Below are 26113 nucleotides of genomic sequence, written 5' to 3'. Positions count from 1 at the left end.
CCTTGGGGATAATGGAGTTCTTAAGTGAAGTCCAAGTGAAGGGGTTTTAGGAGGGTTCATGAAATTTCAGTAGAAGAGGTAATTTCTTTGATAAAGAGATAGTGTTTACCTGACCCACGGGGATGATACGTCTGGTGATTGGGACTCTCATGGTTTTTGTGAGTCCTCAAAATTTTTAGTGGAAGCCATGTATGAGCCAAATGGTAGGCTTGACTGTATTTTTGGGACTTACGAAAGGGTGTTCCCCTAGTCGTGTTTGAGCATACTAAGGACAAGTATATCCTTAAAAAATACTTAGTGTGTCTCCGCAGGGGATAAGGTGTATTAAGGATAGAAGCATCCTTAGCAATGATGACTACCTAGGTGAGGGTGCACCATTTTTTTTAGAAATGTCTGAACCCAATGGGTTTGAAGGTGGTTTTGAAAATGGGTCTTGGATGGATAATATGGACCCCATCAAAATTCATTAAACTGAATCCAAGGTTTTATTGGGTTAATAGGTTCAGAGTTTAAACCTAGTGGGTTTGAAAAAAAGGGCTAATGAGCTCAAGGATTTTGAGCTTCACATAGCTTGAATAGGTTACTCACTGAGGGGCTAGAGTGTGTAAATGAATTCATAAGGGTTTAACCCTTTTTATCACTTGTGATAAAGTGCACAAGTATGTGCTGAGCTCATGGCAAACCCACAGGCTCGTGTGAGTTAGTGACAAATGAGAAGAAGAAGAACTTGAATGAGAAGATAAGAACAAGGGTGTGTGGGGTGAGGAGAGATGACAGACCCGCTTTAGGCACGCGTCCGTATCCCTAAGTGCATGAGAGAGAGAGAGAGACAACAAAGAATGGAAGAGAGAGAGTGACGGATCCATGTATTGAGTGCATGAGGGAGAGACAAAAAGATAGTGGGGAGACACGTGAGAGGGAGTTAGGGAAGAAAGAGTGAGAGAAGGAGAGACAGGCCGAGGCCCAGGCCCAGGCCCAGGCCTAGGAGTTTTGACAGAGAGGAGAGAGAAGGACGGGCTAGTCTAAGGGCCTAATTTCAGCTTGTGGTGAGCGCCTCTAGACTAGGCCCGGCTCGAGCTTCGCAACGAGCCGGGGTTCGCCCCGTTTTGACATTATTCGGTGGATATTTACCTTTCGTGCCCTTGGGGTAATTTTTAAATCAAAGGCTCAGGCAAGGGCGGAGGCTGTCATTTCACCTTTTTCTTTAACGTCTAGGCTCTCCATCTTCGTCAAAATCCCTCCTTGTGAATTTGCATGGACTAGAGTCTTTGTGGGGTATGTGGGGGTACGTCGGGGAAAGAGATTGAATCAGGGCTATATAAGGGCCAAAGGGGTTCCATTTTCTTCATTCCTCTTCATTTTCTGATTTTTAGAGAGAGAAAGTGAGAGAGACCCTTCTCTTAGAGTGAGAAAGTGAGTTTTAAAGGGGACTTTGAGACCATGCCTAGCTCTTCTAACCCTCAAGGTAACCATCTTCTTTTCCATTAATGCTTTTGATGCTTTCTATATCTTTCTTGCCTCTCCTTGCATGGTTCATGTTTGAATTTATGCATGAATAATCTTGGTCATTGGGCATAGTCGTGATAGTTTGAGCATAGTCTTGATAAATTGATCATCCTTGAGCATGTTTAGGCATTTATTGAGCATGCTCAGCACATCTTGCACATTCATTTAGCATTTCGATCATACGTTGAGCCTCACAAATAATTTTTGTGAGCATCACGAACATGTTTGGGCATCAGGAATATCACTTTGAACCTCATGAATATTTTTCTGAGCATCACGAACATACTCTTGAGTGTCACAGATATTTTCTTGAACATCACCAATATTTTTGAGCACCATGAATGTTTTCTTGAGCATCATGATCATCACCGTCACGAATATTTTCTTGAATATCACCAATATCTTCTTGGAGCATCACGAATATTTCCTTGCGCGCCATGATCATTTTGAAACATTTTTTATGCGACCCCTCACATTCTTGGGCAACCCTTCATTTCCCATATTCTTTTATGCATGCCTAAGCATTCAAAGCATCTTTTTAGAATTTTCATGTACCCCTTGCATTCTAAATGCGTTTTTGTATTATATCTTGACATTTTCAGCATCTTTATTGCATAGTTATGCATCCTTAAGCTTCATTGAGCACTTCTAAGCACTGTCATGCATTTTTTAGCATGACTAAGGAAGGTTATGCACACTTATGCATCCTCTGAGCATTTTTATGCATTGTTTAGCATAGTTATGCATTTTCATGCATAGTCATGCATTTTTATGCATTATTGAGCACTTTGATGCTAGAAAAGGAAGCTCTTCAGGTCACTTTTCGTGATGGGCTTTGACCCACGGACTTGTGATTTTTTAGAATCTCCTCGGTGCTTTGGATTAGCCAAACTGAAAGAAAGGCCTATGTGATCTTTTATCGGGGAATCATATATATATATATATATTTTCCCCTTTTGTTTTAGCAAAAGATCACTTATAAGTTGTCGTATTACAATAACACATGCTTTAAAATAAAATCAACATAACAATAAAACCAAGATCTTAAAACTTGATGCCATTGAAATAACTATGCACTATGCTTGAGAACATAAATATAAAATTGCAAGTAATAAAAGTGAAGAGTGTCGGAGATTACCTCAACCGAGCTTATTACACCCCACACCGAGTCACTACTATCCGATGGCACGGGATCAATAATCAACCGGGAAAGCAAGTTTAGGCCAAGCCACACCAATAGAACATGAATCCCTTTGATTATAAACTCAAACCCTAAGTGAATTCCCTTAGCAACCTAGTTTGAGAAAGATGGATTCTCTTTTTTTTTATTTTTGCTACACCTTAAAACCCTTAGCCACAAATCTATAGTTGAGAGATGAGAGAGAGAAGAACCCTATAGCCTAAACCCTTAGCCTTTTTTTACAATGTGGGAGAGGAAGAGATCAAAAATGAGAGAGTGGGACGTGTTCTCTTTGGGTTTTCATGAGAGAGAGAAAAACTTTTTTAAGAGAGAGATAAAAAGATAAAGGTGTAGATTTTGGGTAGAGACAATCTTTTTTTATAGGCTTTGAACAAGATTATTCTTAGGGTTTTTCTTGGCTTGCCTCTTCTTGTGAGATTGAATATGAACCAGTGATCTTGGGTAACTTGTGGGGTGAATGAATTGAGTCATCCATTCCATAGGTGGGTCATCAACATTATGGAAGGTGTGTGAACCATTATCTCATTTTCCCATCAATAGAAATTAAATAAATTAAATCTAATCAAAATATTGTGCATATCATAAAATAACACAAGTCTACTCAATCTTTCCACAAAATCTTTCAAAGATATATAAAATCAATATTTAGTCAATATCTTCCAACCATATGACCACATGTCATATCACTAAAAAATAGGAAAGAGAATAAAGGGTGGGGCGTGCCACCCAAGGGAGGTACTCATGGGCCCCACCTTCTATAAATATGGTGGGCCCATATGTACAATGGGCCCCCATGATATTTTTTATATTTTAAATTATTAAAAGGATTTTAGAATATTATTTGAATATTTCAACTATTATAAAATTAATATCTTTAATTTTATAAATTTAAATTTCGTAAATAAAATATCCAGATGTTCATAAAAATTCAAATAATAATTTTAAAATAATTTATATCATAAAACAAGCATAATTAAATTAATATGATGAAAAAATGATCCATATAGCTTAGGAGTCAACAATCAAAAGGCATTTCACCTTCAACTATGGATTACAGACCTCATTTGCTTGATCAGACCGACCCAGTGTTTTTCATGATCCACAGTTCAAGCAGGAGCTCATTAGCGGGTCACCAAAGTCTGGCCGATGAGCCAAGGGGTCGCAAATCCTAGTCTGTGGATTTCAGGTCCTCCCCTAGAGATGAGTCAAGGTCACCTAGACTGGATGCGACCACAGCTCCTATGGTGCATAGGGGTATCTCTCACACATGCATACGCTTCACCCTGAAGGTGGCTTACTTGCTTTAACGAACGATCTATCAATATGCATGTCGTGTGATAGCACATGGATGAAGTTTTAACTCCCGTCTCTGTAGGCCACCATCATACACAAGGGTCACACAGTCCGTCAGCTCACTCATCTGGGCATATGCTCCGACCTCATCAAGGGATGACCCATAGAACCCTTCTCGGTTTACTCTTTATGCTCAGGTAACATGGGTTTTTTCCAACCAATTGGCCTAGATCGTCAAGCACAGTTCGGTATCAGCAAATATCGTTTGCTTAATATGGTCCATAAGGGACGACACTCCCATTGAGTTCATGTTTCATTATATTATTTCATTTTATAAGCACTCATAAGGTATTTAAAGGCCACATAAACCCAACATCTCTCACTTGGCCTTTGAAGGTCTTACATTCTCTCATCATCACTTTCTCTCATCCCCATCTCTCTCTCTCAATTACAAGCTCTCTCTCAAGAATTTTTCACTTAGTCTCTCTCAATACATTAATCATGGATTTCTCCATCAATCCTTTAACAAAAGGATTTATAGAGGCAATGTCTTTTTCTCTTTGCTGCTCGGATCTCATCCCAAAAGTGATCGTAGCCCATCTTTTATATCGCATCGCCAATCACAGATTTGTTATTACAGAAGACCTTCATGTACCCTCATCACATAGGGTCGTATATTCATGAGTTCAAGTGAGTTCTTCAAATAAGTTGCGCCCTTCTGTAGCCATACAACCAAGTTCCATGGGTGAACAACATTATAGTTTGTTGTTCCATTTGGCCTATCAAATGCTAGCAAGTGCTCCCACTAGAATATTTAGTTTATGTGGATCTCGATCTTTCTCAATCTTACTTCATTTCTCAAGTGATAAAAACATGGTTTTATATGCTTAGAGTTCTTATGAAATCGTCGCTCCTTTGATATGCACATCACCGCCGTGTCGTCACATAAAATCCTTACTATCTCACAACGCACAGGGTCAAAGTCAAGTTGATTAAAAAATTTCTTAATCCATACAATCTCATTAGCCACCAAACAACATGCCACGTACTCTGCCTCTATAGTGGATAATTCCACCACATCTTTTTTCTTTGATTTTCAAGAATATGTACCCTTTCCAAGCATGAACACATATTCAGATGTAGATTTTACATCATCTGGATCCGTGAGATAGCTTGCACCTGTATATCTGAATACCCAAGTAACTGAAAGAAACATGGGACTGTAGTAGCTCCCGCTCAATTATTACACATACAACATATACATTCTCAACATTTCTATGCCTATATCATGAAGTAGCATAACAAGTCTCAAGCAATATGTAATTCAATGCCCATTGCTTTTACAATATGCAAAACCTTCATGTACCACAAAGGTTCAACTACACTACTTGTCTTGCTAGTAAATTTATATAGACCAAGTTATCTAATCAACACAACATGTGTCAATGAAGCCTATTAAGATGGTCTTCGTATATCATTCCATATGGTTCAATGTATTAGGTAATGGAGGATTTTAAATAACTAGAAACATGGGTCAAGATATATGGGTATTTAAAAAAAAACAGCATGATAATTTTTTTCCCACTTTTAAAAATACCTTCAAGACACAATGTTTTTTTTTTTATAATAAAAAATCTATTGACTTGGTATATATATATATATATATATATATATAAGTTTTATCAAATCATCCAAATAAATTTTAGAATATATGCTCAGCCTTTATAAATCATTTTATTGCATTTACCTTTAATTTTCTACCAAGTCAAGTTCATGGCCACAAAAACAAATCATAAATATCATTTTATAATTTTATCCAAAATAAAGCATGACTAAAGAATGTCCATTAAAGCCTTGACAAAATACTTCTTTTTTGGCAAATATGGAGAATTTATCAAGAGATCATCATCACATGCAACACATTATATTATAGACATTATTGGGAGGATGGTCACTAAGATCGAGTTTCATTAGAACACTCCCTTCGTGCTTACATATTTGAATGAGCCACATCCATATCTCGTGTTTCATCCTTAGGGCTCAAAACCCTTGATCAAATCACATCTCCATGTATATTACTACCTTAAGTAGTTCATACTCTTGCACAACGATGCACTAAAACATATGGTATTAAAAAATCGGCTCTTTCAAATTTGTTAGCACCAATCACTTAATGTCCATACACTCCATACATATTCATAAAAAAAAATAGCCAAAATATAACCAAAGCATAAAATAAAAAGTTATCGAATCTTATTTTCCTATATGACCTTACCATGTAATGTGGGATAGATTTTATACCTCAAAACCATGTAGTGTGGTATTTGGGCTTTCTTGATTCATTGCTTTTAAGAGTTTGACAAGATTTTGTGATTTTGGAAGAGCACGCAACTGATGGATAATACATTGGTCATCGGTTTCACATGTCATGAAGTGTCCATCTTTTTGGCACTTGGATTCTCCCTGTCTCACACCGTGAATAAAAATCTTTTTCATCCCATGATTTCAAATATCACAATTTCAATTCTCTCATTGATCTTTAGTGTTTCTATGTTACCACCAAGTCCCTTTATATATCCCTTCATTTTGAATAAGCCAAGATTCTTTTATAGGTATTGTGTTTCTTCTTGTTTATGTTATTTTCAAATCGAACATTCTTCATATAGAGTGTCTTATCTCGTCAACTCTGTATTATCTCTATATGAAGTTTTACTATAATAAACCACACTCATGGCACACTTTAAAACCTTTTTAAATTAACCCTAAAAAATGTCTTCATAATTAGAAATCCAAATATGTGCCTTAACATGCCACATCTTTTAATTTACTGTAGAATAAAAAATGAGTATCCCATGATAAAAATATGATATCTCTCAACTTATAAAGAGTTTATCTTCGAAGCCTTTTGAGTATTGAAATACACTAAAAAATATAAAACTAAGCCGAGTTCTATCCCTAAATCATATCATTTATTGAGTCTTCATTTTAGTGACATTTACGTCACAATGCAATTTTATCAGTAGAAAATCAGGCTGAGCACCTCTCTATTAAAAATTTGTTTATCTCAATCCTCAAAGAATGTCTTCTTAAAATCTTTTATGTTTAAAACTAGACTCAAAACCAAATCATAACATCATAATGTGAATCCCAAACAATACTTTTCTTTAGAGAAATATATAAGTGACATTTACATCACAAAATAAATCATACTGCAGAATTCTAGGATAAACACTTTCTAATAAAATTGTTTTTTTTCTCTACCCTCATGGAGTTTTCTTTTCAAGCCAATTTTTTTTGAAAGTAGACATATAATAGTAACACATATATTTTCATAAGCCCTATATCACTATGTTAAGTAGGCTTTATAAATATAACTATTCATGTTTCAATGAAGAACATACCAAATTGCAAAAAATTCAGGATGACCTCTTTTCATTCCAAAATTTTTATTCCTCTCTTCGCATAAATATTTCTCTCTCAAATAAATTTTATTGGAAATCAAACTCAGAATGGGAGTTAAAAACTTAGTGTGAACCATAAAATATAATGTTAAGAATAAACATAAAACCATGACTTCAAAGTCATGGAAATAATATTCGTTGCAGAAAACAACACTTCCGCAACCTTTAATAAATTGATCATATCTTTCAAACTACAAAGACTTTATTGTTTGAAGGTAGACTCAATTTTATGAGTTACAGTAAAATTTCAGCAAGAAATAGAATCATATGGTTGGTGGAAAAAATCATGGAACTCAAAGAACAGTTCCTGGATTTTGCAGGATCAGAATTGACACCATTCATTGATGATTTCATAACTCTCAATTCCCTTAGGATCTTCCACTAAAATTTTGTAGGTAGATTCTAATCGCAAATACGCACAATATCATTGAAGTATCCCATAAAAAAATACATCATTATCTTCTTCATATCTTTTATTCAAAATTGCCCATAATACCCATTATGCAAAGTGCATTTTTGGTGTTTGAATATTCCAATAATTCTTTGACCGTGATGTATTACTTGACCACAAAAGTCATTAGATTTCTTATATCTCATTCTCAAACTTGATCTAGACTCAATAAAGAGAAAAGACAACTAATGACATCAAGTATCAATAGCTCTGATACCAATGAAATAAATACCTATGTGATCTTTTACTGGGGAATCGTATAATTTTTTTAGATTTATTTTACCTCTTTTGTTTTAGCAAAATATTACTTACAAGTGGTCTTATTACAATAACACATGCTTTAAAATAAAATCAACATAACAATAAAACCAAGATCTTAAAACTTGATGTCATTGAAATAACTATGCACTATGTTTGAGAATTTAAAGATAAGATTGCAAGTAATAAAGTGAAGAGTGCCAGAGATTATCTCAACCGGGCTTATTACACCCCACACCGAGTGTAATAAGCCCGGTTCAGATAATATGCGGGAAATCAATGATCAACCTTCAATATCAAACGGGAAATCAAGTTTAAGTTAAGCCACACCAATAGAACATGAACCCCTTTGATTATAAACTCCAACCCTAGGTGAATTCCCTTAGCAACCTAGTTTAAGAGATATGAATTCTTTTTTGTTTTTTTTTGCTACACCCTAAAACCCGTAGCCCCAAATTTATAGTTGAGAGCTGGGGGATAGAAGAATCCCATAGCCTAAACCCTTAGCCCCTTTTTACAATGTGGGAGAGAAAGAGATCAAAGATGAGATAGTGGGACGTGCGCCCTTTGTGTTTTCATGAGAGAGAGAAAGAAACTTTTCTAAGAGAGAGATAAAAAGATAAGGTGTATAGATTTTGGGTAGAGACAATCCTTTTTTTTATAGGTTTTGAATAAGATTAGGGTTTCTTAGGGATTTCCTTGGCTTGCTTCTTCTTATGAGATTGAATATAAACCATTGATCTTGGGTGATTTGTGGGGTGAGATATTTGAGCCATCCATTCCATAGATAGGCCATCAACATTAGGGAAGGTGCATGAACTATTATCCCCATTTACTAAACCATTCTCCTATCAATAGAAAATAAATAAATTAAATCTAATCAAAATATTGTGCATACCATAAAATAGTACAAGTCTACTCAATCTTTCAAAGATATATAAAGTCAATATTTAGTCAATATCTTCCAACCATATGGCCACATATCATATCACTATAAAACCATGAAAGAGAATAAAGGGTGGGGCGTGCCACCCAAGGGAGGCACTCATTGGCCTCACTTTCTAGAAATATGATGGGCCCATGCACACAATGGGCCCTCATGATATTTTTATATATTTAAAATTAATAAAAATATTTTAGAATATTATTTGAATATTTAAACTATTGTAAAATCAATATCTTTAATTTTATAAATCTAAATTTCATAAATAAAATATCCAGACGTTCATAAAAATTTAAATAATAATTATAAAATAATTTTTATCATAAACAAACATAATTAAATTAATATGATGGGAAAATGATCCACATGGCTTAAGAATCAACAATCAGGGGGCACTCCATCTTCAATTGTAAACTACATACCTCACTTGCTTGATCATACCGACCCAGTGTTTTTCATGACCCACAGTCTTAGCAGAGGCTCATTAGCAGGTCACCAAAGTTTGGCTGATGAGCCAAGATGTCGCAATCTCAGTCTGTGGATTTCAGATCCTCCTCTGGAGACGAGTCAAGGTTATATAGACCTGATGCGACCACAGCTCCTATAGTACATAGGGGTATCTCTCACACATGCATACGTTTCACCCAGAAGGTGGCTTACTTGCTTTCCCGAACGATCTATCAATATAGATGTTGTGTTATGACACATGAATGAGGCTTTGGCCCCCATCTCTATAGGCCACCATCACACACAAGGGTCACATTGTCATTCGGCTCACTCATTTGGGCATATGCTCCGACCTCATCAAGGGATGACCTATTAGAACCCTCCACGATTTGTTCTCTATGCTCAGGTAACAGAGGTTTTTCCCAACCGACTGGCCTAGATTGTCATGCACAGTTCGGTATCAGCAAATATTATTTGTTTAGTATGATCCACGAGAGACCACACTCCCACTGAGTTCATGTTCCACTATATCATTTCATTTTACAAGCACTCATAAGGCCTTTAAAAGCCGCATAAACTCAACACAAACACATTTTCTGTCAACCTTATGCAGATAGGGAAGATGCTTCCGAAATTTTGCAAAAAATCTTAATGCCTTCTTTTCTACTTTCACTTGAAAACCCATAGCATACTGAACTATCATTTTGCCCATTGATCACTTTTTCTTCTGTGCTTCTCTTACAATAAGAATTCTTGAAGTGAATTATTTACCAAGCCTTAGAGAGTTGGGCACTGACTCCTACACTAGCGCTTCTGTAGCAACCCAAGACTTTTTTGGGTCAGAAAGAAGACAAGTAGAGAGAGAGGCTAGCGCCGACTGTGTAGAAGAGAGAGAGGCCGGCACCGGCTATGAAGATAGAGTGATGGAGTAGCGCCGCATGTGTCACTGTTGTGCATGAACAGTGAGCACCACCTGCTGAGTGCATGTTGTCATGCACGCCACTTGTTCTGTGTCACGCTACCTAGCGCCACATGGACTGCCACCCAGCCACAGGGTACTTAAGCTCTCTCCTCTCACTCTCACGCTACTTTACTTCTTCCTCATCTCTCTCTCTTTAAGGCCTAGCCAAGAACTAAGAAGGAGCTTCCCTTTAGCTCACCGTTAAAACAGACCCTGTAGGGGTTGAAGAAGGCTGTGAGAGAAGGTTTTTGGAGGTAAGATACATCCAAGGTAAGTGGATCCATCACCATTACATTGTAGTCATGAGGATGCATGGGAATTTATGCAAGTTCAATAAGAAATGAAAGTGTATGGGATGTAGAAATTCCTTATGTCTTGTTCACTGAAAATTGGGGCTTTTGTTCAATGAAAATGGTGGATGTTGAGAATGAATGTATGATTCTTAGAACATGTAAGAAATGCATGTTATGTGTGTACATTGTGAGAGAACAGTTGTTGTCATGTTCTTCACCATGGAGTGAAGGTCATGGAATGTGTTCTTGAGATATGTTATATGCCACTGTGAAATTTCAAGAATATGTGTGTTTTTGAAAAAGGCTTTTGAACAATCAAATGAGGTCCGATTGATCTCAAATTACCGCCATTAGAAAGAGGTACGAGTCTAGTAAAATGTTCATTTTTGCCCACTGTTGAAATTCTTTATGAAAATTAAGTTATGTTTCAAATTAAGACTGTTTTCCTGGATTTTCCACTGATGCTACTGTACTCACTGATTTTAACTAACCAAAAGAAGTCCATTTTCGGTCAAACGATATCCATTTGAAAGATCTTTGAATGGGCTAAAATTTACATGTTAGAAACTATTTCAAAATTCTTCTTAGATTGAAAGTTATACTTCGTTTCATGAAAGTATGTCACTGTGGGCAGTGTTGATAAAATTCAGATCTATCACTTTGTTTGACACGAATCTTTGAACCAACAAATGGGAATCTTAGAAAGACAAACGTTCTGACTTAAACTTTGATTTTGGAACCATCGCAAGTTGCTTCATGGTTCGGGATTACCCTCTAAACTAGAAAGACTTTGGTATGCCTCGATCACTGGTTGTAGATCATAATGGCATTCAATATCTTTCTCTTGAGGGTGAAACCGGGCCTCTTTGTATGATCTTTGCTCCATCTTTAAGTGGACCAAGGGTCGTGCTGTCTTTGGTTATGAAGGTCGACCCATACAAGACCTCAATGCTTTGATAGGGAGTGGGTCGCACTCAGCTCCAGCCGCCAAATCTCATTATGGTCAACGGACTCAGGGGGCCTCTTCAAAATCAAGAGACAAGGCAACTCCAAGGAAATGAGCAAAGAAGAAGAAGGCTTTAAAGAACATTGAACCCAGTACCTCTGCAGAACTTGAGGTTTGCCGCAAGAGCACCCGACTGAGTAAGAGGGCTTTATCAAGTCCAGATGCATCGCCTTCTGTGCAAATTGTGTCAAGTGAAGCACCTCATTCATCTTCCAAGCCAAAGTAACGTACAAAGAAGAAGGTTTCTCCTAGCCCAACTCTGCCATTGGAAGTGGTGCCTCCCATTCAAGAACCAGTTATTACAACTCCTGAAGTCGTCATAGCTTGACCAGCTTCATTTGGTCAAACTTCTTTAAGTATAAGCTATCGCTCAAAGAGTGTTCTTCCCCTTGTGATAAAGACAACGACACCTGTTGCTGATGACCCAATTGAGCCTGAAATAGTGCAGTCTTCAACTCTCTCACCACTGAGTTATGGAGACTTTCTTTGCACCATTACTATAGAAGGAAATATTCTTGATGATGGTACTGGAGCAATCAGTGTGGCCCCAGATACCGAGATAACAGCTCCAGAAGTGCCCTCTTCAACCATTTCAGAAGTAGAGCCCCCATCCAAGCCAGACGTTCCTTTAAGTGAAGCTTAAGAACTTGTGGTTGTCCCAACTCCAAAAGTGTCCCCTTCAATGGTTTCAGATGTAGAACCTCTAACCAAGCGCGATGCTCTTTTTAGTGAAACCCTATTTCTTATGCCTCATGAACCAGCTATCATTGCTTAAGTTCTGCCCCTTGCTGTAGCTAACTCTTCATCTTTGCCTACTTCTATGTCAAGCATCATATGGAATATGAAGGCTTCTTTGGCAGAGAATTTCTTGAAGGCGAGTTTTTAGGGGTTAAAAGGAGGCTCTCTCTCTGATCTCGAAGTTGAGATTATCATAGTTAGGGACTGCGCTACTGCTTTGAGGGGCGTTAGCTTTGAGAAGGATACCTTTGACCAATTCAAAGGTATTTTGACTGACCTTGAACGGTGGAGAGTTTCACAACACGAATCTGAAGTTTAGGAACAATGTGGAGCTCATGTGACTTCCTTAGAATACTCTCTAGCTCAGCATCAGAAGCTAATGATAAGCTATAGTTAGAAAAAGGCTTCTCTCCTTTCTTACCGGGATGGCTTTAAGAATGAAGACACAACATAGCTTGCAAAGATAAAGGTTGCAGAAGAAGAGACAGCAAAGCTGCAAGCTTATCTTAACCGACTGAAGATCCAGCTGGATCGGAAATGAGTAGAGGCTCAATGCAAATCTCAAGAGTTGGAGAAGCTGAAATATGAGATGGCATCGACCAATGTATCGTGAATTCAAATTACTCAATCAATCTCTAAACTCAAAGAGAAAATGAAGACAGCTTTAGAGCACTCAAAAACATTGAAGATGAAGATTTATAAAGCCCTTGACATTTTCTAGGGGCTCATGAATTCTTAACCCTCTTGCTCGTTCTATCTTCTTCTCTTCATTCCTTTTGTGGATTTTGATAACTGTCACCACAATTTTTGTAACCTTCTCATATATGGAATGAATGCTTTTTTCTTTCATCATTGACTGGCTTGCTTCTTTTGCTTCATGGTTTGCACTTTCTCTCAGTGTCTTTTACGACCAACCCTTGTCTCCTCTAGAAGGGTGTAAGAGATGATATTGGATGTCGCTTCTCTTGGGAGTGTACGTGAGCTCCACCATGCGTGACTTGAACGCCCTTTCGGGTTTCCATCCAAGTCCTTGGCGTATGTGCCATTTCTGGTTTTCACAAAGACCTAGTCAATAATTTTCTATGGCGCTTTTGCCCATGGGTTTTACACCTTGTCTGCCATTTTTTTTTGTTTTTTTTACTCACGATGCCTTGCGAGTTTTCATCGAGGCCATTTTTCTTTTCTTTATTTTGATATATTTTGCTCGTAATAACTCATGATACTATTACATCCGTCATTTTTTTTTCCTTTTCTTTTCTTTGACTCTTTTTACCATGATGCCCTTGCGGGTTTAGTTGCATGACCTTAAAAAATTCCTCCAAGGGCATGTTTAATGTCATGCCACCATGACCATGGAGAGGCATGTTTAAGGTCGTGCCTTCAAGACCATGTGTGATGAAGTTTAACATCATGCCACTAGAGCATGTACTATAGTTTAGGGTCGTATAGCTTGGACCGATCCACGTAGTTTAGGGTCCTACGACTTGGATCGATGCCACACAATTTAGGGTCGTGCGGTTTGTACCGTGATCTATGAATAATACTTTTTCAAGTGTCTCTCATTAATTGGGGGCATAACTTCTTCACCTTCGGCATTGACCAGTACATAAGCTTCATTAGGAAAAGCTTTCTTCATCACAAATGGCCCCTCCCATTTTGGTTCAAACTTCCCCTTTGTTCAACCATGAGTAAGAATTGGTCTTCTTACTGCCCAGACTAATTCTCCTTTAACAAATAACTATATCTGAATCTTCTTATCAAAGGCCCGCTACATACGGCTTCAGTAAATATCAAGACTTTTCTATGCTTGCAATCTCTTTTCATCGAGTACATCAAGCTCTTTATAACGAGTAGCAGCTTGCTCCTTATCCGTCATCCCATAATGGAGGGCCATTCTGAGTGATGGTAACTGAGTTTCCAAAGGAAAAATAGCCTCACCACCATATCCCAAAGAATATGGTGTGGACTGAGTTGGACCCCAGGTTGTAATGAGATAAGCCCATAAGACTTTAAGAAGTCTTTCATGCCAATCCCTCTTTGTTTTAGAAACAGATTTTCATTAGGCATCACAAAGGGTTTTCTTAAAAGCTTCGGCCATACCATTTGCTCTAGGATGGTACCCAAACTAATTGACCAGACGGTCTATATGATGGCTTCGAAATTAAGGACCATTGTCTAAGGTGATCCGGTCAAACAAGCCGAATCTATAGATGATACTTTGACGTACAAAATTAACCATTGTAAGCCTTGGTACTTTCTTGAGAGGAATGGCTTCAGCCCATTTAGAGAAATAGTATGTGGTAACAAGTATAAAAACATGTCCCAAAGAAGATGGTGGATCAATAGGATCCATGACACCCATACCCCACTGGAGCGAAAGGCCATGCTGTTACTGTTGGGTGGAGAGGCTTAGGAGCGTGTTAAATAAAACTCGAATGAATTTGGCAAACCGGATAGTTTCTTGCAAACATGAGTGAATCAACGATCATATTAGGCCAGTAATAGCATTGTTTATACTCGAAATTGAGGGTAGGGGACTACGCTCCCTCCTTGATTTCGGGTGCAAACAAATCAATGAGTTGATAGAATATGGGCCCCATTAATATATGCTTCGAGGGAGAATCGGGTCTTAAGACCTTGTCTCTCTCGGTTCGCAGACAAATTCGGTTTTCCTTCTATCTCATCCTTGGAACTCAATAAAGAAGATTTTGAAAGGGGTTTGAGATAAGAGGAATATTTTAGGAAAATAAATGTAAGAAGAGAACGAAAGAAGAAAACCACAAATAAGCAACTAAACTAGCAATATGCAAGTAAACCAGAGTAAAGAATCTAACTACTAAATGCAAGAAAAATAAGAAATTAAAAAGCATGGAGATAAGGATATAAAAATAACCTATGCATGCATAACATATAATGCAAACGAGAGATAAGAGTGTAAATACTTACATGGTTACGAAGAAATAAAAGGATGAGATCCTCATCAACAAGATAGAGGAATATGAATATGAAATGTGAATAAAAATAATAATACAACATGAAGAGGGGTAAAATATTAGAGGGGAGACTAAAAGGTAGCTAATACTAGTATATAATATGCAACAAAAGAAACACAACTAAATAAAAAAAAAAGAAATGAAAGGAAAGAGCATAAGAGAGATGGTTAAGGTGAAGGAGATAGAGATAAGTAAAGAGTGATTCATTATAGAAGGGAAGAGAAAGGTGAAGACATAAACATACCTCCCACTGGGAGATAATGAAGAATAAAAAAAGAAGATATATCTAGGAGGAAAGAAGAAAGGCTAAGCTATTGAGCAAAATATAAGAGGAAAGAAAAAATATATATAAAAGAAGATAGGGAATGAGAAGGATGGAGAAAATCTGCATTATTGAATGAAAAGGAGTGAATGAGGAATAAACATAACCGATAGAAAGAAATAGATATAATACAAAAAGAAAATATTACCACAAAATAGAGGAAATGATTGATTAAGAGAAAGGGGGAGAATCTTTGCATAAAAAAGAGAGAAACAAAGAAGAGACATAGATATAACTAACCAAGAAGAATATTTTCTATAAAGGGAAAGAGAACCACTATTCAGTAAAGAAGAAAATCAAGGAGAGAGAGATCTACATCATAAAATGAAGGAAATAAAGAAGAGAAATAAATACCCACTCAAGACGAATAAAATCATATCCTCTTAAAGGGAAAAGATCCTATCGATGAAGAGATAAATGAGAAGGGGTAAATATAACTAATTAAAAGAAATAAATGCAAACCTAAAAGTAGAAAATGATCATCTAATAAAGGAGGTAGAAGAAGGAAGAAGAGATTAAATACAACTGACCTACTACAATAAATACAACATTAACTAAGAGAATATAAGTAGGATCAATAACAAGGGGAAATAAAGGAAAATAAACAAATTTGGCTAAAATAAAATAAATGCCAAGATCATAAAAAGGAGAAAAGGCAAACCACATCAAGAAATGAAGAAGAAAATGAGACAAGCCATAAATGCAAATGATAAATGAGAATGAATATTAGAAAAGTAAATAAAAGGGAGAGCAAAGAGAAGAAAACAACATTTAGGCCAAGCCCTCAGGCCCGACGCTGATTCAGATAATAAATTTGCACAATCAACCCGAACTTTATCGGTTCTTAACGGGACAAGTAGAAATAGGAAGAAGGGGGTCCAGAATGCTTGATTATCCGAAAGACTTTCGGTTTAAAGCGTAGCTTGAAGGGGTTTGTGTTTACAGCTTTGGATTGAAGGGTTTGGTAGGATGGGAGTTGCTCAAAGGGCTCTTCTCTCAAGCTCATGCTTAGGCTTAAGATCAAGAGATTTTTGGGCATATTCTAGGCACATAAATTATCAAGGTCTCGGACCTTCTTCTTGAGATGAAGGGGGCTTTTTATAGGCGAAAAGAACCCACGACAGCCTATATCCAGTTTTGTGCGAAATTTTGGGTCTTCAAAGCTTCGACGCCATTTGGATTGGCACTGATGCTGATTGGAATGGTGCCATGTCATTAATGTTGTAATAATGACAGTAAGTAGCTATTAATTGCTAATTAATGTGGGTTCTATATGACTTGTTAGATTCCGACACCATTGGCTATGGCACCGGTGGCATTCCGATTGCCGCCCAGCATTGTTCAAGAGACGTGGCATGCTCTGATTTTGTCAATCCCAGTTTGAAGCAGTTCTGACTAGCGTCAGCAACATTCTGAATGTCGTCGGGTACTAGTTGTCCAGTTGTCTTGGTTGTACTTGCATCTGACCATTGTGTAATAAGAAATCGACAACCTTGCTTCGTAATGACAGTTGACATGTTAGTATAGGCTTTAGTACAGGCCTGTCATGATGGCGGGTATGGATTGACATGTCAGGCCATCACATTAGTCACTTTGGCCAGGCTATGTCTAGCCTTGTGAGGGTCTCGGGACCTGGCGTTATTGAAAATGGCGCTGGCGGCATTGGCTCTGTCGCCACGCATCTTGATCTTATTGTAGCTTGAAAATGGATCCTGTTGTGGCTTGGACATTGGGGCCTGGACTTAGGGCGTCAGGCCTTTGGTGTCCCAGATCGCCTATGATGTGACTTGGGTACTCATGGTACCTTATTGTTGGAGTTCTAATAGGGCTTTTTTGCCTATTGAGATAACATGCCTTTCCTCTTGAATTCTTCATAGTTAGGCCACTCTGGATCTGTCTCGCCTTGTTCAGCCTCTTGACGCCTTTGATCCCTTTTGAGCAGTAAGGGTTTGGTGGACGCTAGGTTTATGAAGAACGGGTACTGGTGGGGTGAATGATTTAAAATACCTGGGTAGTTTGCCTGGGACATTTCAACCTATCAATAATCTTTTCAGTCGAGATCGGGGTGTCTACAAGCATATCCTGATGATTCTATTATACAGCTTGGGGCCAGACTGATGCATCCCACAAACTCCAGCGTGAACTGCTTTGAGTACATGATTTATGTCTTTCTGATCAATGCACCTAAGCAGCATGTCATTGAAGGAGCGTCAGAACAAGATGCCGTCACGAGAGTGCCCATGGAGATTTACAGTTGCCTTGTATAACCTGAACCAATAATGAGGAATCACTTTTAATTTGGAGAGGAAAACAATTCATCTGAATTGCTAGATTGCTTCTATACTAGGAAATTCCACCCAATTATTTGAAGTCGTGTCTAAGGGGATAGACAAAACAACAATAAAAGAACTATCATCCCATCTAATAACACCCCCGCAGCCAGCTCTACCTGGATTTTGAAAAGAAGATCCATCGACCTTCAACTTAAAATACTATGGATGTGGAAATGCCCATACAACTACTTTGGTTAGTGTGATCCTTAGTTGCCGCTAGGTGAGTCGTAGGTTTTCAGTATATGCCTTCTCTAAGATATGATAGGGCCATGCCTTAATATCTGCCAGGTCACGAACATATGACATAATCCTCCTGGTCAATTGCTCTCTCTCGAGAGTTTCCTCCCTTGAACATTTGATGATTATGCTCCTTCAAAACTGTTGTGAAAGAAAGAGAGACCCATATATTATTGATGCCATTAGACTTGAATCTAAAAATTGACCATTTCCTTAAAGAGGCTGCAATAGTGCAATCTAGGATAAATGGTTTTCTACATCTCCATGCTATTGATCTCTAAATTCCTTGCAAAAAAGAACACTCAAGCAATAAATGACAAATGTTGTCATCATTACAGAGACAAAAAGGGCATACAGAGGCAAGGGTAATGCCCCTCTACAGCATGATAAAAGAAGTAGAAAGCGGTGATGCAGGCTCAGCCAAGAGAACCACTTCGCCCTAGGGTGACACTTTGAAGACCATAGTGTTTTGAAAATAGGCTGAGAGGAGCCCTTATGACGAATGTAATTCCATGCTTCTTTACCTAAAAAGGATCCACTTAAAGAGTGAATCCATACCAAAAAATATGGTTGGGATTTAAGAGGAATTGGAGCATTCTTCACTTCCTTCTAAAGTATAGTCCACTGATTCAATGTTCTAAGTGAATGGCCCCTTGAAGTAGAAGGAGAGTGCCAGGATTGAGGATTGCCTTCTATGATTATTTTTTGGGAAAATATCCCTTTATCTCTTATTTTTTAACTTCTATATCTCATGAGACCCAAGAATTGAAAATATTACCTGCAAGCAAAAGGTCTTCATCTTTTCTATCTTACAATCCCCTGGACCCTTTTGACCATGTATGTTTTACCGAAACAAACACTAAAGTGACACCCTATCTCAAAAACTCCACCTCTCTCTCTCTCTAAAACTTGAAAACGGCTTGGTCCACCGGCCCGGCCATTAGAGCCTCTTATAGCCCTAACGATTCATGGACCCCCTTTTAATTTGTTGTCAAATCTGGAATAGGGTTATAGGGCTCGCCTGAGAGGTCCCCAATGTCTATGGCTGTCAAATTTGGAATAGGGTATGAGCCCAACCATTAAAGCCTCTTATGCAATCTCTCTCTGTGTATGGTTGCTTCAAATTTTCAATATGTACGGTGAGGATAAATTAGATTTTTAAATCTGGAATAGGGCATGGGTCCGGCCATTAGAGCCTCTTCTGCAATCTCTCTGTGTATGGTGGCTTTAGATTTTCAATATATAGGGTTTGTTATGAGAAGGTCGACTATAAGATCAACTCCCTCCATATTGATTGATGGAATGTGGATTGCAGAGACATCAGCAGTGGGTTTTCCAAAACTGATTGCTTCTTCAAATCTTCTCTCCAATATCATGGATGAAATCCTTCAATTTTTCAAGGAAAGCACCTTTCTCTTCTTCTATTTCGATCTTTTCCACTGGTTTATCAGACGAATCCATGACTTCATAGAAAGGAAAAAAATGGAAAATCAGAGATAGAATCAACAAATAAAAAGAAAGATATAGAATTCAATAGAAATAATTTAACCAGTAAATATTGAATCATTCAAATGGTTGGAAATTTAATATGATATAAGAAGTTGATTACAAAGTGGAAAACAATCCAAGAATTCACGGAAACTTTAAAACTCTCTGTTTGTTTCTGATGCTTCTACGACTATGGGTTTGTTTATTTTTCTGTCTTTTCTCTCTTTAAAAGCAATTCAGAAGGCGCATATTTGAACATTAAGTTAAATTTTTAAAAAATAAAAAACTAAATGAAAGAATTAAGAGATAGAGAAGCTTAGTGGATTAGCCCGAAATGCTCAAAACAATGTATTACACAAATCATGTTTCTTCTCTCTCAAAAATTGGTTCAAAAAGTGATTACAATGATAAGGAGTACCTTAAGACAAAAAACATTTGATGGATTGATTCGTTTCTTCTACAAGTATGATCTTCTATGACCTACCCTCTCTCTAACTTGATTGTTTCCTTCATTTATGATCTCTCTTTTTCTCTCTCTAAACTTGATGAATTTATTCATTTCTTCTTATCATTCAAAAGTAGTCATATTGCATAATTTTATCCTAATCTACGGCAGGTGGTTTAGTTTTCTGGCGAGTGGGTTGCTGGAAAAGAAGGTGGAATTTGTAAAGGGCATGTGCTTTGTCATGAGGAGCGAGGTGGAAGGGTTGAAGAGAGAGAATGGGGCGATGAGAGAGAGTATTGAGAGAGAGAATGGAGTTTTGAGAGAGAGAGAGAGAGGGAGAGAGATGGAGTTTTAGAGTATCATTTTAGTGTTTGTTTAGGTAAAAAATTAATAGTCAAAGGGGTCCAGGGGGTTATAAGATAGAAAAGATGAAGACTTTTAGCTTACAAGTAATATTTTCAATTTTTGGGCTTCATGAGATATAGAAGTTAAAAATAGGGGATAAGGAGATATTCTCCTTTTTTTTTAATAAATTTCAAATGAAATGCTAAACTATAAGATGAAAATAAGTGAGGAGAAGATCTACAATAGAGATGCAAAAGATTTTCCCCCTCTTTTTTATTTTATTTTTTATTTTTATTTTTTAATGGCGGTAGGAAATTTTTATTTGATGACAAAGTGGCCTCAAAGAGAGGGCTTCTTCTATTTACCAAATAGGTTTAAAGGTTTTTTTTTTTTCTTTTTTTTTTCTTTTTGAAGGCCAAACGATCTTGAAATGGAAGTTTTTGTTTAGCAAGAAAGATGATTTGTTTTTTTGTTTTTTTTTTTTTGTTTGAAAACAAAGACAACCTCAAAAAAGAAAATTATTTTTTTAAAAAAAAATTTGTTTGTTTGGGACAAAATAAAACAGCCTTGAAATTATTTTTTTATTGCAAGATTTTTTTTGATAAGCAAAATGGCCTGAAAATCCTTTTTTTTTGGGGCGTGCAAGTCCAGAAAAATGTAATCAACAAGGGAAATGAAAATCGAAGGAACTACCATTTTTTTTTTTTTTAAAAGTAAAATGGCCAAAAAATAGAAAGGGTCCTCTTCTCTCTTCCGCGAAAGATGTTTCCTCACCCTCAATTTTTATTTTTTATAATAGAAAATATCACACAAATGGAGCCAAAACTTCTATCTCTAAATCAAATTAATAAAAGCCTCTTTTTTCTTTTATTTTTTGTGATATTTTTACTTTTATTTCACTTGCAAATGCAAAAAGGATGCAAACAAAGCAAATCTAAGTGCAAGAAATTCACCGCCCTCTTTTTTTTCCCTTTTTAAGGGATTGTATATAATGAGACTATTTACCATTGATGCAATTACTTAGAACCATTCGATGTGAAATCTGATACTTTGGGTGTGTCACAAAATTTGAAAAATTTTCTTTCGAAGTTTGAGCTTGGTCAATAGAATAGCGATCTAATTTCATATTTAAGAGTCAAGATTAGTTGTAACCACCTAGTATCATAAGGCAGGCTGGCAAGGTATCAATGTCATCCAAGAACAATGTATTTTATCTTCTCCTTTTTCAGCAGCACAAAGAAGAAATGCAAATGATGCAAGAAAGATATTAAACTAGGGCAACCTTTATATGTTTTCCTTACAACATAAGATTTATATACTTCCTTTTATCCAGCCGTCCATTCTGAATGGAGGGCAAAGATTATCCCATCACAAAGTCACATCTCTACACTATTTGATTTTTAACTTTTTTCTATAAACTATTTTGACATCAAATTTTGGGTGTTCAATCCTATATTAAACTCGCACTAGCAAAAAATATAAAAAAATATTTTCAATAAAATTAAATGACCAAAATACCCTTGAAAGATTCAAGGGATATTTTGGTCACTATATTTTATAAAAAAATTATTTTTAATATTTTTTATAGGTGCACCCCTAATGAAAAGATGGCACGTAATGAATTTCATATTCATACAATTTATATAAAAATACTAAAAATAAAATACTTTATGACGTCGGATTTAAGATCAAACAGGGACTAGCTCTCTTGATCAAAATTGGACGGCTGGATGGTAATAGAAGCATAGATCTTCTATGTTGTAGAGAAAGTATCGAAACCTTTTCCCGTGATATATTTGGGGAAAAACATTATTGTACAAAATGAATCTGATGGGGAAGTACAAACCTAAAACAACGTGGCGCGTTTGTAGTCCAACGGTTAGGATAATTGCCTTCCAAGCAATAGACCCGGGTTCGACTCCCGGCAAACGCATTTATTTTGCTTCTCAAAAATAAGATGTGAATAAAAGCTACAACTTCTACAGGTTATATTTAGCAAATAAAGAAGAAGAAGATAACAAAGTATTTGTGATTTTTTTTTTTTTCTTAAAGCAAGCAAAGAAAGAATTTCATTTTGCTTCTCAAAAATAAGATGTGAATAAAAGCAACAACTTCTACAGGCTATTTTAGCAAATAACGAAGAAGAAGATAACAAAGTCTTTGTGATTTTTTTTATTTTTTTTAAGGAAAGAAAATAGAAGCAACTGAATTGTAAAAAATATAAATCGAAATATAATGCAAGAATTACCTAAAAAGTATTTTTTTATGGAAAAAGTTTATATAGAGTTGAGGCTCTAAACAATAAAATTAGAAGCCACCTCAAAAATTTCACTAGAAGAGGTTGTTTTGATGCCCAAATATAATCAAATTGATCATCTCGGCATCAAGATACATGGAAATAAATAAATAAAAATGGATTTGATATTTGGGAAATAGTGCATCTTGTAACGCATATTTGGACAGTCAATTTTCACAATTTTCAAATTTTCATAGATCTGCTCGATCTACATTATTTTTGAAGCTTTAAATTTTATAATTAAAAATAAAAATATATTTTAAGGCTATTACAAAGATTTCTAGTATTGAAACCATATTTCTCGATACGATTTGAAGGCGCGCTTTACTTTGACTGTTTAAAACCTCGGCTCTATACAAATCGCACCCTTCTTTTTATTATGCATTTTTTTTTTCTTGGAACCAAAACTGGAATTAGAGAGGCAGGAGTAGAGAATTGAAACGACGCCAATAAAGATGCTTAGAATGCAAAATATCGATGGTCTTTTATTTTTCAGTCAAAAAGGAGAAAATTATTTTTATTTGAAAGGAAAGTGGACTTGTAAAAGTAAAATTTTTTAGGGAAAATATCTCTACATCCTCCATTTTTAAATTTGATTTGTTGATAAACTCAAGGTTTCAACATATATCTTCTAATCCTCTAACCACTTTAAACTTATTTTTTAATTTAAACAAATGTGAGAAAGACTTTCGAAACCCAATTATTTTTCTATCTTTCCTTATCTACTCCAAACTTTTCTTTTTCTCTCTCTTTCTGTCTTTTACTCTCTCTCCTCCCGTATTCTTCAAACACCTCTCTCTCTTCCCAATGATCTTTCACCTCTATAAAATCCAACCCATTAATGTCTCTCTTTTCACTTATATACCTCAAGATAAGTGAAATCTTTACCAATTACTACAAGAGAGAGAGGTGTTGAAATCTTTCTCTCTTAATTCATATGATAATTGGATTTCTTTTCCACAAGACATAAAAAGAGTGGTGAACTTTGGAATATCTCCCTCTTTCCTGGCAAATGGAAACTGAGTTAGAGAGAGAGAGTAGTGGTGTTGGCAAATCTGGGAATTGGGTTTTTTTTGAACCAAAGAGAAAGACTGGGGCGTTTCTGGTTAAGGCGGAGCTACATGAGCGAGAGCGAGAGAGCGAGAGAGAGAGGAAGACTGAGCCTTAAGAGTGCGGAGTTATTGGTTCTTTTAACTAAGAGGCGCAAAATCATAGTGTTGCTCTTATGCTTTTAGCTGCGTCGAGAATGGAGGCACAAAATGTGCTTTGAAAGGCCGTGATACGAAGTCTCTCTCTCTCAACCACCGTCTCTTATCTAAAATGGCTAAAGAACAAAAGCTTTCTCTGCGCTCTCTTGTTTTCCTCTCTCTCTCTTGTTCTCTTCTCTCTATGTATACCGTGTATTTGGGAGGAGAGAGAGAGTGAGGGGAGAGAGATGGGAAGTGTGAAGAGAAAGCGGGAAGAAAGAAACTGAAGGGAGAGAGATGGGTATGATGGAGAGAGAAATAAAAAAGTGTGAGATGAGGCTTTTAAGAAAGATATGTTTTTTATATTTATTTGACCTAAAAAAACAAGTTTAAATTAGCTCAAAAAATAATTGTTATAATTTTTATGTTTTAAGATATCTTTTAAAACTTTGAGTATATTTTGAAATAAAACATAAAAATATGGGGTATAGAGATATTTTCTCATTTTTTTAAAGGAGTTTTTTTTTTGAAGATCAAATCACCTTAGAGAGTGATTTTTAAAAAAATAAATAAAATAAAGCAAAATGACAATAAAATGCCAATTCGATTTTTTTTTAAAGGAAGATTATTCCTTTTAATTGGAGAAATGACTTGAAATTTTTGTTTCGAAGCGACCACGGATTAGAATGCAATTTTTTTGGCAAGGTGATTTTTTTTTTTTTTTTTTGTAGTAAGAGACAAAATGGCCTTCAAACTAAAATTCTTTTTTCAAAATAAAATTATTATTTTTTATTTTCGTTGAAACCAAACTGCCTTTAAAATGCTTAGAAATGCATTTTCCTTTTTTTTTTTTTGTCTAAAACAAAAAGGCTCCGAATGGGGAGTTAGGTTTACTCTTTTTTCTTTTTCGGTTTTTAGCTGAAAATAAGCATGAAAGGCTGCACGATGGGCACCAAACTCTTTAAATGTAAAATTTTGGAAGATAATAATATATCTACCTCGTTTCTTGTGTAAAATTCGTCGATTGAAGTTAGAAAATGGGTTCCATCAAATTACGGACTATGAATGAAAAGTACCCCATTATATTTTCTTTGGTAGCCCATGGCCCTTGCCGGCTAAAATTTGCTTAAAAGCTAAAAAAAATTGAATTTTTTTTAAAGAAAGGGAAAATTCGGGAATTTTGAAAATACTTTAAAAATAAAAATAAAATACTTTTAAAAAAAATAAATAACAAAAATAAGGGAAAAGTAAAGAGCACAAACTTCTTTAGGGTGAAGATGGGCCCACAAGTCCATCTCCCAAAGTTGGCGGACTAGATCAGAGTTTGTCAATACGAGGGAACCATGCCAGTTGTCATCAAGCGGATGAGCTAAAGAGGCTCAAATTTTAAAATTATCGTAAAATCAAAACAGGGCCTTCGTGGGGGTCTCAAAATGGTCTCTGAGGCTCACTCTCTCCCTTTCTCTCTCGCTCTCCCTCTCATCCTTGCATGGATGTGTATAAATGCACAAGTGAAAGAGTTAGTGCACGAGAGGTAAAGAGTATCACCGAGAGGGACAAAGTATAGGAGTTGCGTCTTTGTTGAATGCGTATGTTGGTTGTACGTGGGAGTGTAGCATTAATGTATGAGGGAAAAGTGAGTGGATACGGGAGAGAGGGGAAAGATAATTGAGAGAGAATGGAAAATTTGTTAGAGAGTTTTATGAGCAATGTTGTTAAATTCGCTTTCGAGTCTTTTTCGATTTTTGTAAGAAAAATGAAGCAATTCGGTGCTTCAGTCGATTCGGGGGAAAACTTCAGATTTTTTTTAAAATGTAGTATAAATAAATTAAATATTTTTATATATATACAAATAATGGAAAAAAAAATTAAAAATAAAAAAATACATTTACATAACTATGTCTTTGTT

The 26113-nt window shown here is 36.3% G+C and overlaps 1 long non-coding RNA gene and 1 other non-coding gene across 2 annotated transcripts; both read left to right on the top strand.

Moving 5' to 3' along the window:
- Positions 1–1186: 1186 nt before the first annotated feature.
- LOC148781956 (uncharacterized) lies at positions 1187–21757 on the top strand. The gene is made up of 2 exons (XR_016055991.1): positions 1187–1465; positions 20548–21757. It is a non-coding gene; the product is annotated as an uncharacterized LOC148781956 (long non-coding RNA).
- Positions 21758–22582: 825 nt separating this feature from the next.
- On the top strand, positions 22583–22654 carry TRNAG-UCC (transfer RNA glycine (anticodon UCC)). The gene has a single exon. It is a non-coding gene; the product is annotated as a tRNA-Gly (tRNA).
- Positions 22655–26113: the final 3459 nt, after the last annotated feature.

The sequence above is a fragment of the Amborella trichopoda genome, chromosome 5 (genome assembly GCF_054954075.1).
Source record: "Amborella trichopoda isolate Santa Cruz 75 chromosome 5, AtrichopodaSantaCruz75HAP2 v2.0, whole genome shotgun sequence".
NCBI classification, from domain to species: Eukaryota; Viridiplantae; Streptophyta; class Magnoliopsida; order Amborellales; family Amborellaceae; genus Amborella; species Amborella trichopoda.
The sequence above is the reverse complement of the archived record's forward strand: the minus strand, read 5'-3'. Positions and strand labels throughout refer to the sequence as shown.